The sequence below is a fragment of the Callithrix jacchus genome, chromosome 17 (genome assembly GCF_049354715.1).
Source record: "Callithrix jacchus isolate 240 chromosome 17, calJac240_pri, whole genome shotgun sequence".
In the NCBI taxonomy this organism is placed as follows: domain Eukaryota; kingdom Metazoa; phylum Chordata; class Mammalia; order Primates; family Cebidae; genus Callithrix; species Callithrix jacchus.
This window is the reverse complement of record NC_133518.1, coordinates 26,799,646-26,822,988: the sequence shown is the minus strand read 5'-3', so window position 1 is coordinate 26,822,988 and position 23,343 is coordinate 26,799,646. Positions and strand designations below refer to the sequence as shown.

General features: G+C 45.1%; 1 long non-coding RNA gene across 6 annotated transcripts in view; it reads left to right on the top strand.

Moving 5' to 3' along the window:
- LOC103788748 (uncharacterized) overlaps nt 1-23,343 on the top strand; it is a 67,123-nt gene that overhangs the window by 9,851 nt on the left and 33,929 nt on the right. For 2 of the 6 annotated variants that reach the window (XR_013528468.1, XR_008477436.2), the window contains exons 1-4: nt 6,430-6,519; nt 7,388-7,481; nt 8,696-8,772; nt 18,937-19,054. This is a non-coding gene — a long non-coding RNA (uncharacterized LOC103788748). Of the gene's footprint in view, nt 1-6,361; nt 6,520-7,387; nt 7,482-8,695; nt 8,773-16,665; nt 16,989-18,936; nt 19,055-23,343 lie in introns of those variants that run through there. The other 4 variants (XR_013528470.1, XR_013528469.1, XR_013528466.1 and 1 more) reach the window with 3 other exon arrangements.

Genomic DNA, 23,343 nt, shown 5'->3' with positions numbered 1-23,343 from the left:
GGGGCTCCTCGTGGCACAGTCACTGTGAAAGTGGGAGAAGTCAGTCGCCAGAGGGCTGGGGCTGGAGCGGAGGGTGAAGGACTGCGGTAGGGAGCCCCAGGACTCCGGAGCCTGGCGGCTGGGGACGTGCCTCCCCAGGAGGAGAGGCGCTGAGGAGGGAGGAGTGGGCAGCAGGGCAGGGTAAGATAAGGCCTGAGAGTCCCATTAGTCTCAGAAGCAAGTAGGTCATTGATAACCCGGGTGCGAGGCAGATTTAAAGGACGGGGGTGGAAGCCGGATTCCAGTGGCCTGAGGCATAGATGGGACTTCGGGGAATGAAAATGGAGGAATGGAGGCAGCAAGTGTTGGCAAGTGTTTTTTTCTTTGAGACAGAATCTTCCTCTGTCGCCCAGGCTGGCGTGCAGTGGCGCACTGCAACCTCCGCCTCCCGGGTTCCAGCGATTCTCCTGCCTCAGCCTCCTGAGTAGCTGGGATTACAGGCCCCCGCCACCATGCCTGGCTAATTTTTGTATTTTCGGTTAATTTTTGTATTTTTGGTAGAGAAGGGGTTTCACCATGTTGGTCAGTCTGGTCTCAAACTCCTGACCTCATGATCCGCCCATCTCGGCCTCCCAAAGTGCTGGCATTACAGGCGTCAGCCACCGCATCTGGTGGCAACTCTTTAGACAGGTGACAGTGAAGGGCTGAGATAGCTATTGTTTTTAAACCACAGACAAGAGAAAAAGTCCTGGAGAACCAGGGCTCAGAGGGGAGAACTGGTACTGCTAGGCACTCCCGACATCCATTTCTCCATCCTGCATTTTGTTCAGGGGTCTACTGCTGCTCCAAACCTGGACCCCAGTGCTGTTATGGGGCTAAAGGAAATCCCTTCTCCTTGTCAGTGAGTGGTTGAGGCTGGGCATGTGCCAGTTCTGTATGAGATGTGAGCAAAGCCTGCAGGCTGATGGATGTGGTGCCATCTCTGGAAAGATCCTCTCTCACTGCACTTCTTCCTCTGGGTGTTGTCTGTCCCTATCTTTCCTTCCCTCTGCAGGTAATTGTGAAACACCTACTCTGCCAGGCCCTGGGGAAATGAGGCTAAACAATCACAAACATCTCTGCCTTCCTGGAGCACACCTTCTAGCCAGGTGGGGTCCAGACACTCAATGAGGCCAAGGGAATGTGCCCTATGTTGGATGCAGTTACATGCCAGGGAAAAATATGAAGCCAGAAAAAAAGTGGGGAGTCGGGAGGTGGTTAATCTTAAAAGGTGGTTAGAGCAGGCCTGTGTAGGGACCTGAAAGAGGCATGGGAGCCAGGTGGACATGTAGGTAAAAGCACTGTAGGCAGAGGAGACACAAGTGCAGAGGCGGGGGCAGGAGTCCACCTGGCATGTTTGAAGTTGCAGCCAAAGGTAGGTCGCAGGGAATAGGTTGCCAGAGTGGAAAGAGAGATGACATGAAAATCTATCTGGAGGGAGAGTCCAAGGAGGAGAGTGCAGGTCCTTGATAGGTCTTGGTTAAGTCTGGCCATGCTGCCCAGAAGGGTGCCCTGGTCTTGCTGGCTGCCTGAGAATGAAGCCCATTTCCAGAGTGGCAGAGCAGAGAGAGGGGAGGGCCCTGGGTTCCTGATGGCATTGTAGAACACAGGAATCAGCTGATCCTGGAGCTTCTTTCTTTCTCTTTCTTTCTTTCTCTTTCTTTCTTTCTTTCTTTCTTTCTTTCTTTCTTTCTTTCTTTCTTTCTTTCTTTCTTTCTCTCTCTCTCTCTTTCTTTCTTTCTTTCTTTCTTTTTCTTTTCTTCTTCTTTTTTTTTTTTTGAGATGGAGTTTGACTTTGTTACCCAGGCTGGAGTGCAGTGGCGCGATCTCGGCTCACCGCAATCTCCTCCTCCTGTGTTTAAGCAATTCTCCCGCCTCAGCCTCCTGAGTAACTGGAATTACAGGCACGTGCCACCACGCCCAGCGAATTTTTTTATTTTTTTTATTTTTAGTAGAGACGGGGTTTCACCATGTTGATCAGGATTGGTCTTGATCTCTTGACCTCGTGATCCACCTGTCTCGGCCTCCCAAAGTGCTGGGATTACAGGCTTGAGCCACCGCGCCTGACCCCTGGAGCTTATTTCTTATTATTTCACTTATTTGAAGCTGGAGTTGCTGTTTCTTGCCCTCAGAGGCAGCCTAGCACAGATAATTACCTCCCAGAACCTAGTCATCCCCGCATAGTGTGTTTTGTACTGAAATAATAGACTACGTGAGACTGGGTAATTTATAAAGAACAGAGATTTATTTCTCACAGTTCTGGAGGTTGGAAATCCAAGATCCAGGCACCAGCAGGTTTGGTGTCTGGTGAGTGTTTAGTGTTTGGTGTCTGTCTCTGCTTCCAAAATGGGGCTTTGCATGTTTCATCCTCTGAAGGGGAGGAACACTCTGTCCTCACATGCTGGAAAAGTGGGAGAGAACCCACTCTTATGACCGAAACACCTCACACTAGGCCCCACCTCCCAATACTCTTGCATTTGGAATTGAGTTTCAACATGAATTTTGGAGGGGACAAAACCGCCCAAACAAGAGCACCCTCCAAGAGGTTGTAGTAGCAGACTTTTTGAGAACTGATCACCTCCAGGTTTTATAAATTTTCCTCATTTTACTTGGTGCTTTGTCCCCTATGAGTATGTTAGACTGCTTTCTGCTGTATGTCATAGAAAACCTGATTAACAATGTGGACTGTTTACTGGTCTGGAGTGGGAGATCTCAGTGTTTTTGAAAGACCTAGGCTCTCTCCATTTTTCTGCACAGCCATCCTCAGCTGGTTGGCTTTTTGTCCATGGACTCGTAGTTTCATGGTTATAGAATGGCTGAAACAGCTCCAGACATCACATCTTCACGTGCTGGAGTTGCAGCCAAAGGCAGGTAGCAGGGAATAGATTGCCAGAGTGGAAAGAGAGATTGATATGATGCACCTGTTTGTTTTTTGCATCAGGAAGAAATATCTCTTCTAGAACCTCTTCCTATACCTTTCTTGCCCCCAGACCTTCCCTTATACATCATCAGCCAGATCTGGGTTGCACTGGCAAAGCCTAGGCACAAGGGAGACTGGCAAAGTGAGTATCTGTCGTTTATCAGAGTCAGTGGTCCGGTCTGTAAAATAGGATTAAATTTAACTGCAAGGAACAAACACTTTAAACAGGAGAATAAATTATTTCTCACATAAAAGAATTTGTGCGTTAAAGGTGGGGTGGTAGACAATCTGTGGTTAGAACTGCAGATCCATGAGGTTGTTAGAGGTCCAGGCCTTTTCCAGATCTCTGCTCCCACATCCTGAGAGTGTGTCCCTTGCCCTCAGGGTCCAAGACGGGCACTAGCCATCAGCAGGGCTCCCTTTATGGATTTCCTAGAAGTCCTATAGGGCACTTCTGCCCTGTATCTTATTGGCAAGAACTTAGTTGCAAAGGAAGCTGGGAAATTTAGTGTTTACTCAGGGTAGCCATATGCTAAAATAAAACTCAGGATTTTGTTACTAAGGAAGAAGACTGCGTCTTACATTAGGTATCCTAGAAGCAGGTCCTGAAACAAAGATTGTTCCCAGAATAAATCAGTAAGGAGCTGGAAGGAGGATAGCCATGCAAGGATCTCAGACAGTTATATGACAGGTAGGTTCAGCCTGACCTGAGGGGGAGCTCTCATCTAAAGGATGCCTCTGAGATGTCCCTGCCCCAGGCAGGGTATCTGGGCTTCCATTCTTCTATGCCTGTCAGCCACTGGCTAAGGGCTACCCTCAGTGATAACCCAGGTACTTCAGTCTTTCTATAGATGGGCACAAAAGGGCAGTAGCACAAGAACAGCCCATCCAGAAGAGCTGCAGGACCTCAGGTCAAAAGCAAAAACATGCTAAGTGAGAGGGCAGACTCAGAGAAAGGGATCCAGGAATCTCTGCAGAGCCCCAGTGGGGTCCCTGCAGGGGTAATGCCTAGTGGGAAGGAAGTAGCCACCTCTGTTACTGAGGCAAGGAAGAGAAGGGCAGGAATGGCTGATAGTGGCCAACAGGCAACCTGTGCAGCACGTGTGCAAGTTCCTGCCTATGTGATGGTGAGAATCATGGAAAGTCAAAAGCAAGAGGGAAGACAGAAAAGACCAGGAGACCAAGTGCTGCTGTGTGAGCACCTGGAGACCTGTGCTGTGCTCAGGGCACTCTTCTGAGGTTAGCTATTTGAAATAGTGATAGCAGTTACAATGGGGGCAAATTGATGCTGATCAGGAACACATATGTAGACATTTAATTATGGTATTTATTTTATAAACAGGAATTTTCTAGAACACAGAATATTTCCTTTGCTGAGAAATGTCCATATTCTTTGTCTGCTTGATTTGTAGGTCTTTCAATATGAGGGAAATCAGGCCTTGATCTGTCATGGGTATCTGTATATTTTTTCTCGGTTCATAGATTTTGTGTGTACACGGATTGCTCTTCCTTGCCACATACTGTGTGTGGGGATTACATTGCTAACTGTCCAACACGTTCTCCAAAAGACCTGTCATCATATCCCACCCCCACCCAGGGCTGCTGGAAGACTGTGCCACATGGGAGGGGAGGAAAGTATCAGGCAGTAGGTTCTGCCCTAGCCTCTGCACAGGAGCAGATGTGTCCCCACAAGGGGGTCCTGTTATGTCCTGTTCCCTAGTTTCTTAGGCATTGCTCATGTTATCATGAGCATGTTAATTTAGAGAACTTACTTTGTGTTTAAGAAACCAATCCATATGTTTATTTCCACATGTGGATTGTAAACTCCTCCACGGCAGTGACACTGAATGTCTCATTTTCTACTCTGCATTCCCTGGAACAGTGCCTGGCACACAATATGCACCAATATAAATTTATTTAAAAGAATGAAGAGTAAAGGGCTATATAGCATATGCCACTATAATGACTTTTAATCATATGAAAAGATACTCAGTACAGAAGGTGAGAGGGGAAATTGATATTTCCCCTGTTTGGTGGGCTGTTTGCAATATGTATTGAAATTGGAAATGCATACCGCCTTTGACCCAGCAATTCCACCTTTAGAGTTTATAAGAACCATAAATCCATGCCTGTACATAAAGAAGTATGTGCAAGGACGTTTACTTCCACATATGGACCGTAAACTCCTCCACAGCAGTGACACTCTTGTTTTCTACTCTACATTCCCTACAACAGTGCCTGGCACACAATAGGCACCAATACAGATTTTTTTTTTTTAAAGAAGAGTAAAGGGCTGGGAAAACACCTGTGTTTCACAGTTGAATAATTATGGTACCTCCATAGAATGGAATATTGTACAGTCATGAAGAAGATTACATATATATAATATCTGAGATGGAGTCTGGCTCTGTTGCCCAGCAGACTGGAGTGCAATGGTGCAATCTTGGCTCACTGCACCCTCCACCTCTCGGGTTTAAGCAATTCTGCCTCAGCCTCCCAAGTACCTGGGACTACAGGTGTGTGCCACCACACCTGGCTAATTTTTGTGTTTTTAGTAGAGTTGGGGTTTCACAGTGTTAGCCAGGATGGTCTTGATCTCCTGATCTTGTGATTTGCCCACCTTAGCCTCCCAAAGTGCTGGGATTACAGGTGTGAGCCACCAAGCGCAGCGAAGAAGAGATATATTGAGGCGTGTGTGATACTGAACCATCTCAAAGTATAATGTTAACAGCAAGGTGTAGAGCAGGTCAAGTAGTAAGCTGCTGTTTGTTTAGAAAGAAAATAATAACATACATAAATGTGGAAATGTGCAAAAACTGCCTCTGCAAAGGTTTACTGGAAATTGCCAATATAGAATGACAGAAAAACTCTTACTGTAGGCTCTCTTTTGTGGTGGTGTTTTTTTTTTTTAATGTGTGTGCAACGTATGTTACCTATTCTAAAAAAGTAAGTAAATGAGGTGCTGTTTCCCAGTGCACTTCAATCAGTTTCTCCCATGGTAGAGAGGATCACCACAGGGGATTTACAGTTCTGTCTGCCCGCGGAGCCAGAGGAAGCCGGCCTTGCTTGCCGTGTAGTTCCAGCTTGTCCTCCTTTCTCTGAGTCTTGCCTCGCCACACTCTTTCTTCCCTCGGACCAAGTCATGTTTCCCCACGTTGAAACTTCCAGGGAAGGAGCTGCTGAGCAAATTCATAGTGTATTGTCAGTGGCTGCCATGGCTCACTGCATTGCTCCTCTCAGGAGTATTGTCATTTAAATAGGGACAAGGTCTTGAGCCAAAGACCTAAGATCTGACTGAACAGACGTGCAGCATTGGCTCCTGTGCCCTGTGCTAGGGAGAGGCATCCAGCATCCCCTAAACAGCCATGCTTGCCACCTTCTATCCCCTTGACTACATAAAGAGGCCAGAGAGCAGGGGGAGGGCTCTGAGAGGCATTGGCTGTTTATTTTCCTTGTCTTAACTAACTCTGGCTGCCTTAACAAATACCGCAGACTGGGTGGCTTAAACTGGAGAAATGTATTTTCTTATGGATTGGAAGCTGGGAAGTCCAAGATCAAGATGCTGGCTGATTCATTTCCTGGTGAGGCCCCTCTTTCTGGCATAGCCTGGAACTGCGTGCTCACAGCAAAGATGGAAGCAGCAAGCCTCCCGTGTCTCTCTCTCTCTTTTTTTTTTTTTGAGACGGAGTCTTGTTCCTTCACCAGGCTGGAGCACAGTAGCGCAGTCTCGGCGCACTGCAACCGCCACCTCCTGGGTTCAAGCAATTCTCCTGCCTCAACCTCCCAAGTAGCTGGGACTACAGGCACTGACCACCACACCCAGCTAGTTTGTGTATTTTTAGTAGAGATGTGGTTTCACCATGTTGACCAGGATGGTCTGGATCTCGAGCTCGTGACTTGCCCGCCTCTGCCTTCCAGAGTGCCAGGATTACAGGCTTAAGCCACCTCGCCCAGCCTGGTGTCTCTTCTTAAAAGGACACTAACCCCATTATGGGGTTAGAATTCCGGTTAGACTTCAACTAACCCTAATTGCCTTCCAAAGGCCCCACCTCCAAACATCATCACAGTGGAGGTTAGGGCTGCAACATATGAACTGCGGTGGGGGGTCACAACTCAGTCGACAGCAAACCCCTGGCAAAGGGCCTGGGATGTGTCTTCCTGGCAGATGAGAGTACTGGGCATGACGAGACGAAGTGGTTGCCTCCAGAGAAAGAAGGGTATGGTGACACTGCCATCCTGGCTACCCTTGGCCACTCCAGCCTATGGAATGTAGGAGGGCCCAGGAGCCAGTTCCCATGCACCTCAGGCCCCATATTCTCTTAGCCAAGCCCTGAGAATACATCAAGAACAGGTGAGGGCATGTGGACACAGGTGTGGGGAACTCCCAGCAGCTGGTCCCTCTTCCTGCTAATTCTGCTCTGATTTTCACCTTTGCTGGCCTCTCTCCAGTGCTGCTGAACACACCTCATTCTGGTGGCCTGCCTGGAGGGAGACAGTGTGACGTGGTGGGCTCAGGGACAGTCTCAGGACCCTATTTGGACAAGTAAGTGGGGAGAAGCGGTTGGGGGAGTCGGAGGGAAGCTCTTGCTCTTCTGAGAGTATGTGCTCTCCCCTCCTCTGCCACGCTATGAGAGGAAGCCTGTCCCATAGAAGTTGCTGGTGCCGTCTTGCCTTTCCCAGGAAAGAATGATCAGGTGGTGTCGACTCAGTGGAAGGCAGAGATGAGGCCTGGAAAGAAGCCAAGCCCCTGGGGAGGGGGGTGTTACTAACCCACTGGACCATGACCCATCTGAGGCCTGCCCTGTCTCTAAACGTTTAGTTATAAGAACCAGTAAGTCAATTGTACGGTTAAAGCCAGCCTGAGTGTGTTTTTGTAACACTGGTTGAAAATTCCTAATGGGTTGCTGAGGCAGTTAGTATTGGCAGGAACTAGAGATCTAGGGCTGCCTCGTACTGAGGGTGGGAGGTGGGAGGCGACGGGGAGACTGTGCCGCGGTGGTGGAAGCCAAGCACAGTCTCTGGACACCACAGCTGCTACCTGCCTTGGGACCACCATTATCTTCAGAATCCACCAATTTTGGGATTACCCAGGTAGAGAAGGGATATTTCCCTTCACCAACAACTCCCAGCCATGGCAGTAGTGCCTTGTCAGCCACAGGAGCCAGGCCAAGCCATGACCCCAGGTCAGAAGTGACTGCTCCCAGGCTGGACAAGCATCTGTTTCCATTTGAGCACCATCTCTCAGCTCCACAAGCTCTGCTGCTCTCTCTAAGGCTGTGAGGGAGAGTAGGGTTGGGGGGAGACAGGAAAAAAGACCACGGGGAAGGAGAAGGAATCCCTAAGATAGAGGCTTTAACCTACATCATGGATGAGAGTCACACCAGAGAAGACAACAGAATCACCGGGGTGGATGTTGTATTTTGCAAAGGAATCCTTAATTGAGACGCTTCTCTCTCCCTGCCCCTGCCCTCACCAGTGTAAGCACCCACATAGGGGCTTGGAAAGCAAAGCTGATATCAGTTATTAGAAAAGATAAAAACATCTCCTCTTTGTGCATGAGGGTGACTGCCCAAGGTACTACCAGAAGCTTCTTCCTTCTAGATGTGCATGTAGAAGGATGTGCACACAGACCATCTCTGGAGGGACAAATCAGAACCGACTAACAATGGTTAGGGAAATGGAGGGATGCTTGGGGTCAGAGGGGCTTTCTCTAACTGTTAATTAAGTCTTTGGGTTCTTTTCTGTTATCATTTGTAGGTAACACAGTAGCTCAGAGAGTAGACTTGCAGCCAGGCTGCCCGGTTTGTAGCCCAGCTTGCCCTGTGTGATCTGAGGTGAGTTATTTCACCTGTCTGTGCTTCTGCGGTACCTCCTACCTCACTGAGTTGTTTGTGAGGAGCAGACAACTCACTATCTGTGTATACATAAAGCATGTAGGACAATGCCTGGCACAAAGTAATGGCTATGTGATTGCTGTTATTATTATTGCCATTAACTTAAAAATTAGATATAATCTTGAAAAAATGCAGTCACCTGTGGATTTTTTTTTTTTTTTCCACAAAGGATGAGAAGGGATGGCAGGGACTGAAACCCGCTGGGCCATTAAGTAAAATCTCAGCTATTACTTGTAGCTCCTGTAATCTAATCTTTTATTAGAACCATTTGCAGTTAAGAAAATATGAATCTGTAACCGTTTTAGGTCTTCCCCTTGGCAGAGGTGAGGTTGGGTAAGGTTGGCAAGAAGAATATAGATAATCCAGCCTTAACTATTGAAATCTGATTAACCAAAGCAAGGGTTTGACAGAGATGATTCTTGTCTCAGAGCTTGGGAACCAGAATGCTGGTGGAGAAAAGGCAGCTCTCCTGGTTCCTTGGGCCTGTATTTGCATGCTCTGAGGGGGCCTCAGCTTTTGTTTGGTGAAGCCCTGTAATGCTACACATTTACCATGCTGTGTTCCCGAAGCCCTTGTAGGAAGGCACTTAACTGTCCGCAGAAAGAATAGAACCCCTGATCAATGGAGCGAGCTGATCAATTCCCAGAGCATTTGGCTTACTGGTCTCTCCTGTGAAGGTGCTTGGGACTCATAGGGGGAATTCACAGTGTCCTAAATATTGTGGCTGTAAGCTGCCTGGGGTTTATGTGGCTGTGTTGAGTCCCCAGCGATGGTATTTTGCTTTAGGAGCAAGACCCAAGGCTTGGAGCCTTCGGCATTATGCTCACTTCCCACCAGACTCTCAGCAGGAAGGCAAAGGTGGCAGTGCAGAGGATCCCAGAACCTGGATCTGGGCTGCAATGGAACAGCTAACTAGAGTTTTTTGAATCCATGAGATTAAAGAAGAAGCCTTTCCAGCTTGAATCTAGTGAGACTGAATTCTTTGGGGATGCAGAACTGGAGATGAGGTTCTTTCTAAAAGAGATGCCACAGAAAACAGGGTGGTTGCATTTATTCCTGTCACCAAGGAAAGATTTCACATGACATAGTTTAGGTAGAGACTGATAAGGATGTGTTTGGAAGTGCCAGCACCCAAGGGAATAAGGTAATCAGCCCTGTCCAGGAGAGCTTTCTGATGGCAATGATCCATACCTGCATTAGCTACATGTGGCTGCCAAGTGCTTGAATTATGGCCAGTGCAGTCTAAGGACAGAATTTTTAATTGTATTTAATTTAAATTGACTTAAATATATATAGCCATGCATATTTCCATGGTGGCTGATGATTACTGTAGCCTACAGCACAGTTACAGACAACTAACTTTTCCCTGTAACACTTTGTTTGGGAAGAGAAGGGGCAAGTAATATTTTGGAGAGCTGTTTCAGACATGATGCTATATGCTTTCTCTTACAGAAAAGTCTTGTTTAATCTCCACAAGTTTGAGAACTAAACTGGGTGCCAGAGGGAAGTGAGTTGCCGAGGTTGCATCAGTAATAAGGGAACGGGGAGGGGGGATTCAAGCTCAGGTATGGCCCACCCAAGTTCTGCTTGTACATTCCACAGCTAGGGAGACTCTAATGGACTTAAGGGTTTAGATTACAGCAGCAAAGTGAATTAAGGGCCAGGAAATGTGGCTTTGTTGTTAGGGAAGTTGAGATTATTTCACTTCAAGAGAAGAATACTGAAGAAGTCAGTTAATCTTTAGAACTACATTCAAAGATCGTTTCCTTTTTTTTTTTTTTCTTGATATGGAGCCTCACACTGTCACCTGGGCTAGAGTACAGTGGCATGATCTCAATCCACTAAAACTTCCACCTCTTGGGTTCAAGTGATTCTCCTCCCTCAGCCTCCGGAGTAGCTGGGATTTCAGGCACCCACCACCACACCTGGCTAATTTTTTGTGTTTTCAGTAGAGAGAGGGTTTCACTGGCCAGGCTGGTCTTGAACTGTTGACTTCAGGTGATCTGCCTGCCTCAGCCTCCCAAAGGGATTACAGGCATGAGCCATTGCGTCCAGCCTCAAAGATCATTTCTTAGAGAAGAACAGCAGCTGGCTGTCTCTGTCACCATTAAAGAACACTACATTCTATTCTGGTTTACATGGGGGCTGTGGAAGGATGTGATAAAGCTTTGTTTCTGACACTGGCACATTTCTCTTTACATCCCAGGGAGTCTGGTTGGACTTCAGGCCCCTGTGAGACTAACTCTGTGGTCCTGGAGGAACTCAACAGCCAGAGATTTAGGACCATTTGTGTGTGACATTTTAGGACCATCTTGGCTAACCAGACTGGTGGCTTTTAAAGAAGATGGAAAGCATCAGGTTTCCTATATTTAAATTACTTGGTGATCTCAATACTTGTTGTTAGCAGAAGTTCACAATGGAGACAGCCTATTTGCTCCACTAGTCTTGATGTAGTGTTATTACTAAGCTTGAGCTGATTAACAGAATCGTTACACAATGTTGTGCTCCCCTTACTTATGGCATGAAACAGTTCTTTTAAAACCTGCCATGTGTTCACATTTAAAGCTAAAAGTAATTTAGATTACATGGTTTTGAGAAGTCCATGTTGACACATAAGTGCCAACAGATGGGTTTTCAAATGTAATGAAGTGAAAATGGTCAGTACTCCATGTGGTGGTTTTTGCAATTTTCCAAAGTAAGCCCTGATTTTTGGCGTGTCATGCTAGTTAAGAACACAATGTCTTTATAGCTTAATTATACATTTTTCTGACAAATTTGGAGTGGCATTTTGTTTTTCCATCAGTCACTTAAGATAGGACATTTGCCATTCCAAGAATGAATTAACACTCTTCTAAGTGATCTATAAACTGAGATGTAAAATAAATTACAAATTGGGACTGTTTTAGTTTTTCAAGCAAAGGGTATTTAAATAAAGCTTGAAATCATAAACCTTATTTCCTGTTTGAGAGGATGCTATATTCAATACAGAGCAAAATAAAGGTTTAAAGTTTTTTTTCCTGCAAGAAGAGTTAGAATCTTATGTTCTTCAAATAAAATCTCAAGGCAAATTCATAACACTTGTTAATATTTGTATGCCATGAACTTTCTGGAGTGATTGATTTATGCAGTTCTGTCTATGACACTGGCATTAATCAGTCAAATTTTTGCAGAGTGTGTTATCAAGGCAAACCAAAACCAACTCCTCATACCATAGAGGAAGGCATCTGCCCACACGTGACAGTCTAGACACACGTGTCCACTAACAGGACAGTGTGTTAGAAAGCCCTTATTCTATTTTCCTCTCTTCACCATTATTTCCACAGGGTGCAGAGCAGGGCATATGTATGATAGTGAGAACAGAAGTACTGATAAATAAATCACCTAATAGACAACACAATCACCTGGATGACTTAGAATACATGAATACGTACAGATAGAGGTTGGTTGAATCCTTGCAATGTTCTTCTGATGGTGCTGATTTGTGTGTGGTTAGTTGTTAAAATCTGGAGCTCTTGCAGGGAGGATGATTGCTGCAGGCTTCTATTCAGCCATCCTGCCCCTCATTCCTTGGAATGTAACATGCGGTGGGTGGATCTTCAAGTCCAGAAGCAGAAAAGCTGGATTTGTGGGCGTTCAGAAGAGTCAGCAAGTTGTGAGAATAGTAAGGGGCAGACTGGTCTAGGCAGAAGATGTGGCCTGAGAGAATGAATTGTAGGGAAGACCACACAGCAGCAGTAAACTGGCTGGAATCGCACCAGTGGCTACTTGGCAGTAAAAGGAAAAGGTGGAAGACCTTAAAGCCCAGCAATGGGCATTTGCTCTTAGAGGCTTCTCTAAAGTTCCTGCACACCTGGCCTGAAAAGCGCCTTCTCTGCACAGGATGACTTGGGTTGGATTATTTTTTTGAAACAAATGCTAGTGTAAAAGTGTTTTTCTCTTCATTGGTAAATATCAGAATTATGATCAGGCTTTAGGATAAGAAGGTACTATTGCTGGCTAAAATGAAATTCTATCTTTTGACTGTTAAAGGACAATGAAGGATGGTACAGGGCAAAGAGCTCTGGTCTGAGACTCAGAAGACATGGGGTCTAGTCCCAGCTCAACCACTCAAACTGGCTCAGTCTCTTTAGTATAAAATGCTGGGTGTGGGATGAATTACATGGTAATCACAGGGAGCTGCCAGTTTGAAACACCATAGTTTTTATTCTCTTTTCCCTATGCCTACCCAGTGGAGAGAACTTGGCTAAGTTGTCCTTTTCTTTGCACTAATCTCAGTAGCATCTTCCCACCTCCTGAAAGGATTCTTGTGCCCTCTTACTGTCATGCAGGTATCATGCATGGCCTTATTACCAGATATTTTAAAGTAAAAAAAATCCAAACCCCAAAAGATCAGTAGTTTAATTGATATGCTTATTGTCTGAACTAAATGAAATGAATATCTGGAATTTGGTAAGTGAGATGACTCCTATTTTAAATTGTAAGTAAACTGATGTGGCCGTCAGCGTGATCTAGGATACGCTGCAGTAACAGTGTCTACGTCTCAGGACCTAAGATAGAAAGGGTTATTTGTTGCTCTTATCACAAGTCCGTTATGGGTTGGCTGGGGGTTTTACCATAGCATTGTCAGTGTTCTTATTCCACAGGGCAGGCCAGTGGAGCAGCTGCGTCTGGAGCATTTCTTGTTGCTATGACTAAGGAAAAAGAGAACAGGGTGAATTATGCTTAGGCTCTTAGAGTTCCTGTTCAGGAGTGATACATGTTACTTCTGCTCACCTTTTATTGACCAAAGCATGTCACAGGCTATGCCTGACTTCTTCAGGGGGTGGGAAGGTACAATACCATCATGTTCTCCAGGAGGCGGAGAGCTGGAAGTATGTGGAACAGCACAAATGCTTACCACAACAGTGACTGCTGTGCTAGACCCAACCTCATCGGAGCAGTCTTTTGTACATTGTATTAGTTTGCTGAGCTGCCATAACCAAGTACCACAGACTGGGCAGATCAGACAGCATTTATTTTCTCCCACTTCTGGAGGCTGGGAGTCTAATGTCATGGTGTAGGCAGGGTTGGTTTCTCCTGAGACCTCTCTCCTTGGCTTGCAGATAGCGGCCCTCTCTGTGTCTTCACATCATCTTTCTTCTTCATGCGCCTGTGTCCTTGTGTCCTTATAAGGACACCAGTCGTGTTCGACTACAGCCCACTCCAATGACCTTACTTTAATGAATTACCTCTTTAAAGAGTCTATTTCCAAATGCTGTGATATTCTGAGGTGCTGGGGGTTAGGGCTTCAACATGTGTATGAATTCTGGGGAGACACAATTGAGCCCATAATGGATATCATGTTAACATTAGAACCTTGTCTTATTAATTGGGCCTATAACAAGGGTAATTGTTAATAGCAATTAGTAATTAGCAAAACTTTTTGATACATATTGTCCCTATCCCTATATTTGGTATTAAAAACTCAAAAAAAAAATATATATTTTTTCTTTCTTTTTTTTGATAGGGACTTGTTCTGTCACCCAGACTGGAGTGCAGTGGCACAGTCTTGGCTCACTGCAACCTCCACCTCCTAGGCTCAGGTGATCCGCCCCCATCAGCCTTCTGAGTAGCTGGGACTACAGCCATGTGTCACCATGTCTGACTAATTTTTGTGTTTTTAGTAGAGATGGTGTTTCGCCATGTTGCCCAGGCCGATCTTGAACTCTGGGCTCAAGCAATCCACCTCCCTTAGCCTCCCAAAGTGCTGGGATTTGACATGTGAGCCAGTGTGCCAGGCCACAAGATGTATTTGTACAAAGAAATGATTTCTTGCTATAACATTCATGACAGCTCTAAGATGCTGGGATTGGAGTTTAAAAATTGTAGATTTAATTGCAGGCCCATAGAAGGTTTTCCTAATGCACCTCATACCTTAAACTCTCTTTAAACACATTGGATACTACAGTATCCAGAAGACTGACTTAACTTTTTACCGGTTTTAATATTTCTCCTGTGATATGTGTTAGGAAACCATAGACTTGTTACTTTTACTGAGTATTTTCCTGCTATTAGACATGATTGGCTGGGCATGGTGGTTCACACCTGTAATTCCAACACTTTGGGAGGCTGAGATGGGTGGATCACCTTGAATTCTTGGTCAGGAGTTCAAGACCAGCATGACCAACATGGTGAAACCCCATCTCTACTAAAAACACAAAAGTTAGCCAGGTGTGTTGGCATATGCCTGTAATTTCAGCTACTTGGGAGGCTGAGGCAGCAGAATCACTTGAACCCAGGAGGTGGAGGTTGCAGTGAGCCAAGATCGCACCAGTATACTCCAGTCTGGGTGACAGAGTGACACTCTGCCAAAATATATATATATGAATATATGATCTAGGCTGGTGGTTCTGAGACTTGAGCATGCATTAGCATCTCCAGGAGGGTTTGTTGAAACAGAGAAACAGACAGCTGAGCCTCTGCCCCAGAGATTCTCATTTGGTAGGTCTGGGATGGAGCTAAGATTCTGGATTTCTGACATGTACTCAGCTGGTGCTGATGTTGCCAGTCAGACCAGACTACAAGAAGCACTGGTTTAGGAAGTTGCAGGTGAGGTGATGGAAAACCATCTTTCCGTGTTTCCTCATCTTTGGGGCTTGAGGTGCTGGAAGGCAGCCAGGCTAATGTGGGTACATCACTGACACCTTCCAGTTACAGAAAGACAGGGAGTCAGAATTGTCAGAATACACTGTGTGACTGGGACCAGCTCTTTAGTATTTCTTAATCCTTACACAAACCATGTGGTATTACCCACTCTGTGTGAGGCCTGCTTCCTCTTGACCTATTCTTCAGTCATTTTGTTTCTGTTTTAGAACAGAGGGGCTGGTACAATATTCTTTTTAACAGTTATCCCAATTGCACCTAAGTCTTGAGAGAAAAAACACTGACCCAGTCCTTTTCTGTTTAACTGCAGGCCTGTCGAAGATTCCCCTAATGCATCTCATACCTTAAGCTCTGTGCTGCTTTTCATACACATACATTTCTGGGGCCCAGTGCTACCTGTGACCACTTCTGCTTTGGGGTCCCAGAGCTCCTTGCCGAAGCTCAGCCCTGGGGCCCACACTCACCTCTCTTCCTGATGGCCTTAGCCTCCTGTTTGGGGCAGTACACTCAGACCATGCTGTTAGGATTGATGGATTTTTAGTCCCCCAAGTAACAGTGAGTGCTGAATTGACAAGTGGACATGTGCAGAGAAGGAGGCCAAGGCAGAGCAAGCTCTCTGCTTCCCCAGCATCCCTTCTCCGCTTCTTCCTTACTGTGATGGTCTGAGTTTTTGTGTTCCTCCCAAATTAACATGCTTAAGTCCTAACACTCAAGGTGATGGATTAGGAGGTAGGACCTTTGAAAGGTGATTAGTGCCCATATGAAAGAGGCCTGAGAGTGACACCTCATCTTTTCCATCATGTGAGGACACAGCAGAAAGGCTCTGTGAACTCCCCACCAGAACCCGAATCTGCTGGCACCTTGATCTTGGACTTCCAGGCTCCAGAACTGTGAGCGATACATTTCTATCACATAAGCCACCCAAGTCCATGGTATTCTGTTATGATAGCCCAGATGGACTAAGACACTTACTGAGCAGACCCAAGGGTTGCATAGGGTGGAGATGTGTGCAGCTAAACACTGTGCCAGTGCTATTGTAGCTAGGGACAGTGTTGTGACCTGATACTGGCTCATGACATACAAGAGTTCTGTGCAGGGGTTCTGAGCAAACCTTTAAAAGGAGGTCTGGCTCAGCTGGGTGCTTTTATTGCCCTCTGCCCTTCACCCTTTTCCTTTCTTCCTTCCTGAAAGGCAGGTGCTAAGCTTGGAGGTGCAGCAGCCGCTGCACTACAAGGCAGGCTCCACGCTGAGCAAGTTGGAGCAGGAGCCTGCCTCCCCAGTGGCAACCCCAGTAGCTGCTGAACTACAGACTTCCTCTCATGTGAGGGAAAAAAAATCCTACTAGACTCTGCCTGTGTTTGTCAGATTTTCTTGCTGCCTCCATCAGCACAAAGTCTGAGAAAGAAGAGAAGTGACTGGGAAGTGACATGTGAATGTCCCACCACTGATGACAGTAATGAAGATCAGCAGAACAGCAGCCACGCGAGCAAACATTTCCTGAGCACTGACTCCAGGTCAGGCATGATGCCAGGCTCTTGACATGCATTTTGCAGATGAGGCATCTAAGGTTCAGAGGGTTTTAGTAACATGCCCATCGCAGCCAGGAAGGGTAGAGCTGGGATTCACAGCCAGGCCAGTCCAGCCTCCCTAGCCCTCATCAGGACTCTTGATCTCTCTAACTTGGTCCCCAGGCCTCTGGCTTTGGTGTCTAGAGTCAGGCCTTAGGCACCTGCCCACTTTTAAGGCCCTGGCTTTCATAGCTTTTATCCCCTCCACCCTCCCCTATCCCTTCCCTGCAAACACAGCTGCCCCTCCAGAGTTGGGCTGGGGTTGGAGCCCCCTCTTCCCCTGCTGTGCCCACCCTCGCCTGTCTGGTGACTCCTGCAGGACAGGACTTCTCCACCTACTATTCCCTGTGTTCTCCTGCTTCGTCTTCCTTATCAGAATAACAGGCATGGCTCTTCTTAGAGTTTTGATTTTTCAGAGTTGCAAATGCATCTGCTCTTCACATTGTATCTGTATCATTTTGATTGATGTCAGTTTCTAGAATGCCTTAGGCACTGGAAACAAGTACCAGAGGAAAACAACATATAGAAAGAAAAATATGTGCATTATTATATACTGGCTATTATTAAATCATAAACAACATTATAAAGAAAAATGTGTACCGTATTGATAAATGATAGAATCTTGGAGTTGAAAAGAATCTTGGGGCACCATTCAGCCTCACCCTTTCCCCTGAGTCTGAAAACCCAAAAGGTGAGCTTGGTGGGTAGGGGATCAGAGTGCTTGCAAGGGAACTGAGGCCTGAGCATTCTGTATAGAAAGAATAAATCCTGCATCTTCTATGCACGTGTTCAAGAACTTTTGAATGTTTCAAGACACTGTTGTAATTGATAGAATATGGATTCCTTTAAAAGCATCCCTGAATGTAGAGGTTTTAACCATGATGCATTTTCTGGTGTATGTGTGTGTTTAAGGGGTCGTCATATCCAGGGAGTTATGCCTCCTTCTCAGGCAGACCTGCCACGTGCTGCTCACTATCCATGAAAACTCCTTGGGAGACTCAAAACCAGCCTTATCTTGCATCCATCTCTGCCTCTGGGTCACTTCTGCCGTTGCCATGGTCCTGTGTAGTGTGACTGAGAAATCAGCCTTTGGAAATCAGAGTCTGTGTCCTCGTCCAAATGTGTCCTGGCACGTTTTACTCATTCTCATCTTGACCTAGGGTGACAGCTTGTCCTGGTGTGCCAGAGAGTATCCTGGATTTAAAACTAAAAGTTCTGGGTCTAGAAACTGAACTGGAAAGTTCACTCCCAGGAAAACTGGAGTGGTTGGTCACCACTGTCTACTCTCTTTCAGGCTGAACAATGACATTTTCTAAAATGTTTATAGCATACAAGGTGTCTACATCCCGCCATCCTGGTGGCTCATGCTCCAGTTCAACAATGTCACTCTGACATGCTGCATCTTGAGCTGAAGGAGATCCTCTGTGTTGAGGTTGTGGGTCTGTCCATCAAGGCGTTCAACTTTTAACCAACTGTTCCACAACACTGGCTTATAATGCATGTGTGAACAATTAAAGCCACAGGATGTTCTTCTATCAGGTCACGTTTCCCACCTCCACCCTGTACTTGGCAGTCTTTTGATCTAGTGGCAGTTTATTTTAAATTTAATTTAACTTATTGGCTTGAGACTAGCCAATGTCCCTTTTCAGGTGATGTTAGAAGTGAGTCCGTGGCCCATCTTATTGGTGGTCTTGCCCAGGTATGTGGCTTCTGCACATTTGGTAAACACACCTTCTGTGGCCTCATCCAAATTGTCGATACAAATGTTTGGCACAGACCCCTGGGGTACATCATCTGAGACATCCATTGAGATTCACATCAAGCTGTCAGTTAATAATCTATATTTTCTTGTTCAGCTACCAGGGAATAGATCTAATTGTATTTTGTCCCTTAGGGGTGACTCCAGAGGCTTCGGGCACCTGCTGATGAAAAATCAAAATCTCTTATTGGCTGAAGCATATTCCAGAAAGGCTAGGATGCCACCAAGTCAACACCACTCTGAATAAGCACAGGTAATTGAGACACTGACCCTATAATTATGTGGGTGGTTTACTCCCAGCAAAGGCCTAATCCTCAATTGGCTCCTCTTTGCCACTCATAGGTCTCTGAGTCACTTCCTTTCACCAGCCATCTTTAGTAAACTCCTGGGGTGTTACAATCAATTTGCTGAATATTTCAAGATTTTATTCCATCACATGAAGAAGTAGAGTAGTGGGATGTACCTTCAAGTATAACCTCTTAGAATTTGTGTTTTAACTTTTTTGTCCCTGTACCTGTGACCTTTTTAAAAAAATTGAGTTAATACCTACAGATAAATGCCAAGATCCTAAGTATGCAGTTCCTTGTATAATCCTTGCCCCTGGCACCCCAGTCAAGATACAGATCCTACCTGTCACCCCAGAAATGCTTCAGTGCCCCCTTCCAGTCAGTTTCCTCCTCACCCTCATATGGCCTAAGACTCTACCAATCTAACTAGTTTTAGATACCATGCAAATATAACCAAAGGTGATTAGAAAGAAATGCCTATAAAAATAAAATAAGACCTATATACATGTTTTGAAAGTAACAACAGTTTAGCATTTTCCATCTCCGTTTATGGCACAGGTGACCAAGTGTTTACTGCATTGTTTTCTTGTATTTTCTATTGCCTAATTTTCTTTGAATAGTTCAGTGTCATACTAATTAAAATGTTTACTCTGTGTTGCAACTTGTAGTATCTTAAAATAACATATATGTAAAATTGAACCTAAAAGTGGGGCATAATCTGCTGGAACATAAGAGTCTGTAGGTGTACAACAACCAGTGTCATCATTCCTGGCTGGTAGAACTGTCTCACGAGGCCTGCAGCCAGCAGAGGTGCGCAGGTGCAGGGGTGGATATTGGCTGGCCTCCACCTGGCGGTTTGTGTTGGCTGCTGTTTGTGGAGACCTGCATTTGTAAGAGCTTCCCTAACTTCTGTGGCTGACATGCCTGCAAGCATCTGTGGAATGTAATTAGTGCAGCCCAGCCTTGCAAATAGTGAAGTCTTCTCTTGTTGCAGGAGATGAACTGGACTGACCCATTCATAATATGTGGATAGAAGATATCTACCTATATTTTTGTACTTTGCAAAGAGTGTTCAATGTTCATTAATATGATGGTGACCTTAGGAAAATTCTGGGAAGTTCTTTAAATCTGATAGCAAATTATGTTTTAGCTATCCTGTCTTAAGTTCAGCTTTAGTGTTTGTGATGATTAATTTTATGTGTCAACTTGATGGAGCTAAGGGATGCTCAGCTCACTGGTAAAATAGTACTTCTGGGTGTGCCTGTGAGGGTGTTTCTGAGAGAAATTAGCATTCAAGTTGGTGGACTGAGTGAAGAGTGCCCCTCCACAATGCGGGTGGGCATCATTCTGTCTATTGGGGGTCCAAATAAAACAGAAAGACAGAGGAAAGGCAAATTTGCTCTCTGCTTGAGCTGGGACACCCACCTTCTGCTGTCAAACACCGGCTCTCCTGGTTCTTAGGGAACTTGGACTGGAAGAAACCTCACTGGGTTGTCTGGATTTCTAGCTTGCAGACGGCAGATCTGGAGACCTCTCCGCCTCTGTAATCCATGAGCCAATCACTTATAATACATCTCTTTCTATATATCTCTATATATCCTCTTGGCCTGTTTCTCTGGAGACCCCTAACCAATACAGCATTTTGCCTAACTATGGTAAGGTGCTACTTAGATCCCTGCATAGCAATGAAGAAATAGTAGTAGTAACAGCAGTAATGAAAACCGCCATGACAATAATAGCAACCACTTACTACTGCTCACTATGCTGGCAGCTGTGCTGAGCAGCTTGTATAGATCTTCACAATTCCCACAGCAGTACCATTTATAGATCAAGTAATTGAAGTAAAACAGGTGAAGTAACTTTCCTAAAAGGATAAACCACATTAAAAGCAGAATTTGTATGAGGTGTACCTTTCAGTGTTCCAGGAGGAGATGGCTGGTGTATTTAAACTGAAAGATTGGAGCCAAGCATGATAAATAAATAAGGGAGTTTGTACATGTATGAGGAACTGCATCTGGATGTGTTCCTGAGTCTGTCTGTCTGTCTGGACCATTCTGTGCTATGATGTCCTTCTAATATTTCTAGCTCTCATAATAAGTCATATTATCTTGAAGAGTGAGTCTCTGGCTCCCCTGCTCCTCCTCCTCCTTTCTCTTTCTTCTTCAATTTTTTTCCTAGCTGTTGTTTTCTGCTTATTCCTTGCATTAATTTGAAGATGTACTTGAAAAGTTCTATGAAAAAAAAATGTGGAGGCTGGGCGCGGTGGCTCACGCCTGTAATCCTAGCACTTTGGGAGGCTGAGGTGGGTGGATCACCTGAGGTCAGGAGTTCAAGACCAGCCTGGCCATCATGGAGAAACCCCATCTTTAAAAAAATAAAATTAAATTAAAAAAAAAATGTGGATGAGGTGCATTGGCTCACACATGTCATCCCAGCACTTTGGGAGGCTGAGGCTGGCAGATCACTTGAGTCCAGGACTTTGAGACCAGCTTGGGCAACATAAGTACTACCCTATCTCTACAAAAATGAAAAAGAAAATTAGCCAGGCATGGCGGCTTGTGCCTGTAGTCCCAGCTGCTTGGGAGGCTGAGATGGGAGGATTGCTTGAGCCTGAGGAGATTGAGTCTGCAGTGAGCTGTGATTGTACCACTGCACGCCAGCTTCAGGGTCTAGACAAAATATATATATATATACATTTTTTTTTTTTGAGGCAAGGTTTCACTCTGTCACACAGGCTGGAGTGCAGTGACATGATCACAGCTCACTGTAACCTTGACCTCCCAGGCTCAAGCAGTCCTCCTACCTCAGCCTCCCAAGTAGCTGGGACTACAGGCATGAGCCACCACACTCGGCTAATTTTTTACTTTTTGTAGAGTTGGGGGTCTCACTATATTGCTCAGGCTGATCTCAAACTTCTGGGCTAAACCAGTCCTCCCACCTTGGCTTTTGAAAGTGCTGGGATTATAGGCATGAGTCTCTGCACCTGGCCAAACTATCGTCTTACTTATAATAGTTTTTAAAACTCTCTTGGATTTTCTATACTAAGGTAGTAAAAATTCTAAGAAGGCCCCCAAGATTTTTGCCTCTTGTACATAACCCATATAATCCCCTTCCCTTGAGTGTGAGTAGAACCTGTGAATATGATGGGATAGTCACTCCCATTATTACGTCGTACCATTTAAGACAGTTCTAGGTGACCAAAGGGAGAGATTCTCCTGGTGGCTTTGAATATAAATAAGTAAGCTGTCACAGTGTAGGCCAAGTGACAGGGGACTGCAGGTGGCTTCTAGGGGCTGAGAGCACACCCCAGGCAACAATCATCAGAAAATGGAAGCCTCAGTGCTACGATCCCAGGGAACTGAATTCTGCCAACCACATGAATTTGGAAAAGGATCGTAAGCTCCAGCTGAGAGCAGAAATAGGGCCCCACCTTGATTTCAGCCTGCTGACACCCTGAATAGAGATACAGACTTCAGACCTACAGAACTGTAACATAATAAATGTGGGTTTTTAAACTGCTGAGTTTGTGGTTATTTGTTACCCAGCAACAGAAAGCACTGCAAACATTCATAGTGTTAGCAATTAATGGCAAGGTTGTTTCTTTCTTTCCAAACCATATACATTTTCTATTTTTTTCTGGCCTTATTTTGCTGGGTGAAAGCTTAGGTTAAATAGAAGGGATGATATTGAAAATCCTGAAATTTTTCTTGAATTGTAAGGTAATTCTTCTAATGTGTCTTCATCAACTATAATGTTTTGTAATCTTTTAGAGGACATCTTTGAGAAAATCATGAGCTTTACCTTGTCTTCTTACTTTGCTAAGAGTTTATTTTCCAATTACAAACAAGCTTTAAAGTTGTTAAGTGTGTTTTCTAGAGTTATTGAAAGAAATACACTTTTTTTCTTTTTTAACATGTTAAGTTAGTTTCTACATTGATAGATTTTCTGAAGTTAAGCCATCATTTCATTCTGGGAATAAATCCTAAATTTAAAAATATAGTACAATGGCAGATTTAGATTGCTAATGTTTTATTTAAGATCTTTGTTTTCTTCAAAGGATTGGTAAAACAATTGTAAAACCATCAAGGACTGTTGCTCTTTTTTCCTTCTTACATAGACATTATTATTTAGATCAGTTTCAGGTTCATAGAAAAACTGAGCGAAAGGTACAGAAAGTTCCCATATTTCCTCAGCCTCTTCCACAATCAACATCCTGCACCAGAGTGATACACTTATTACAACTGGTGAGCCCACA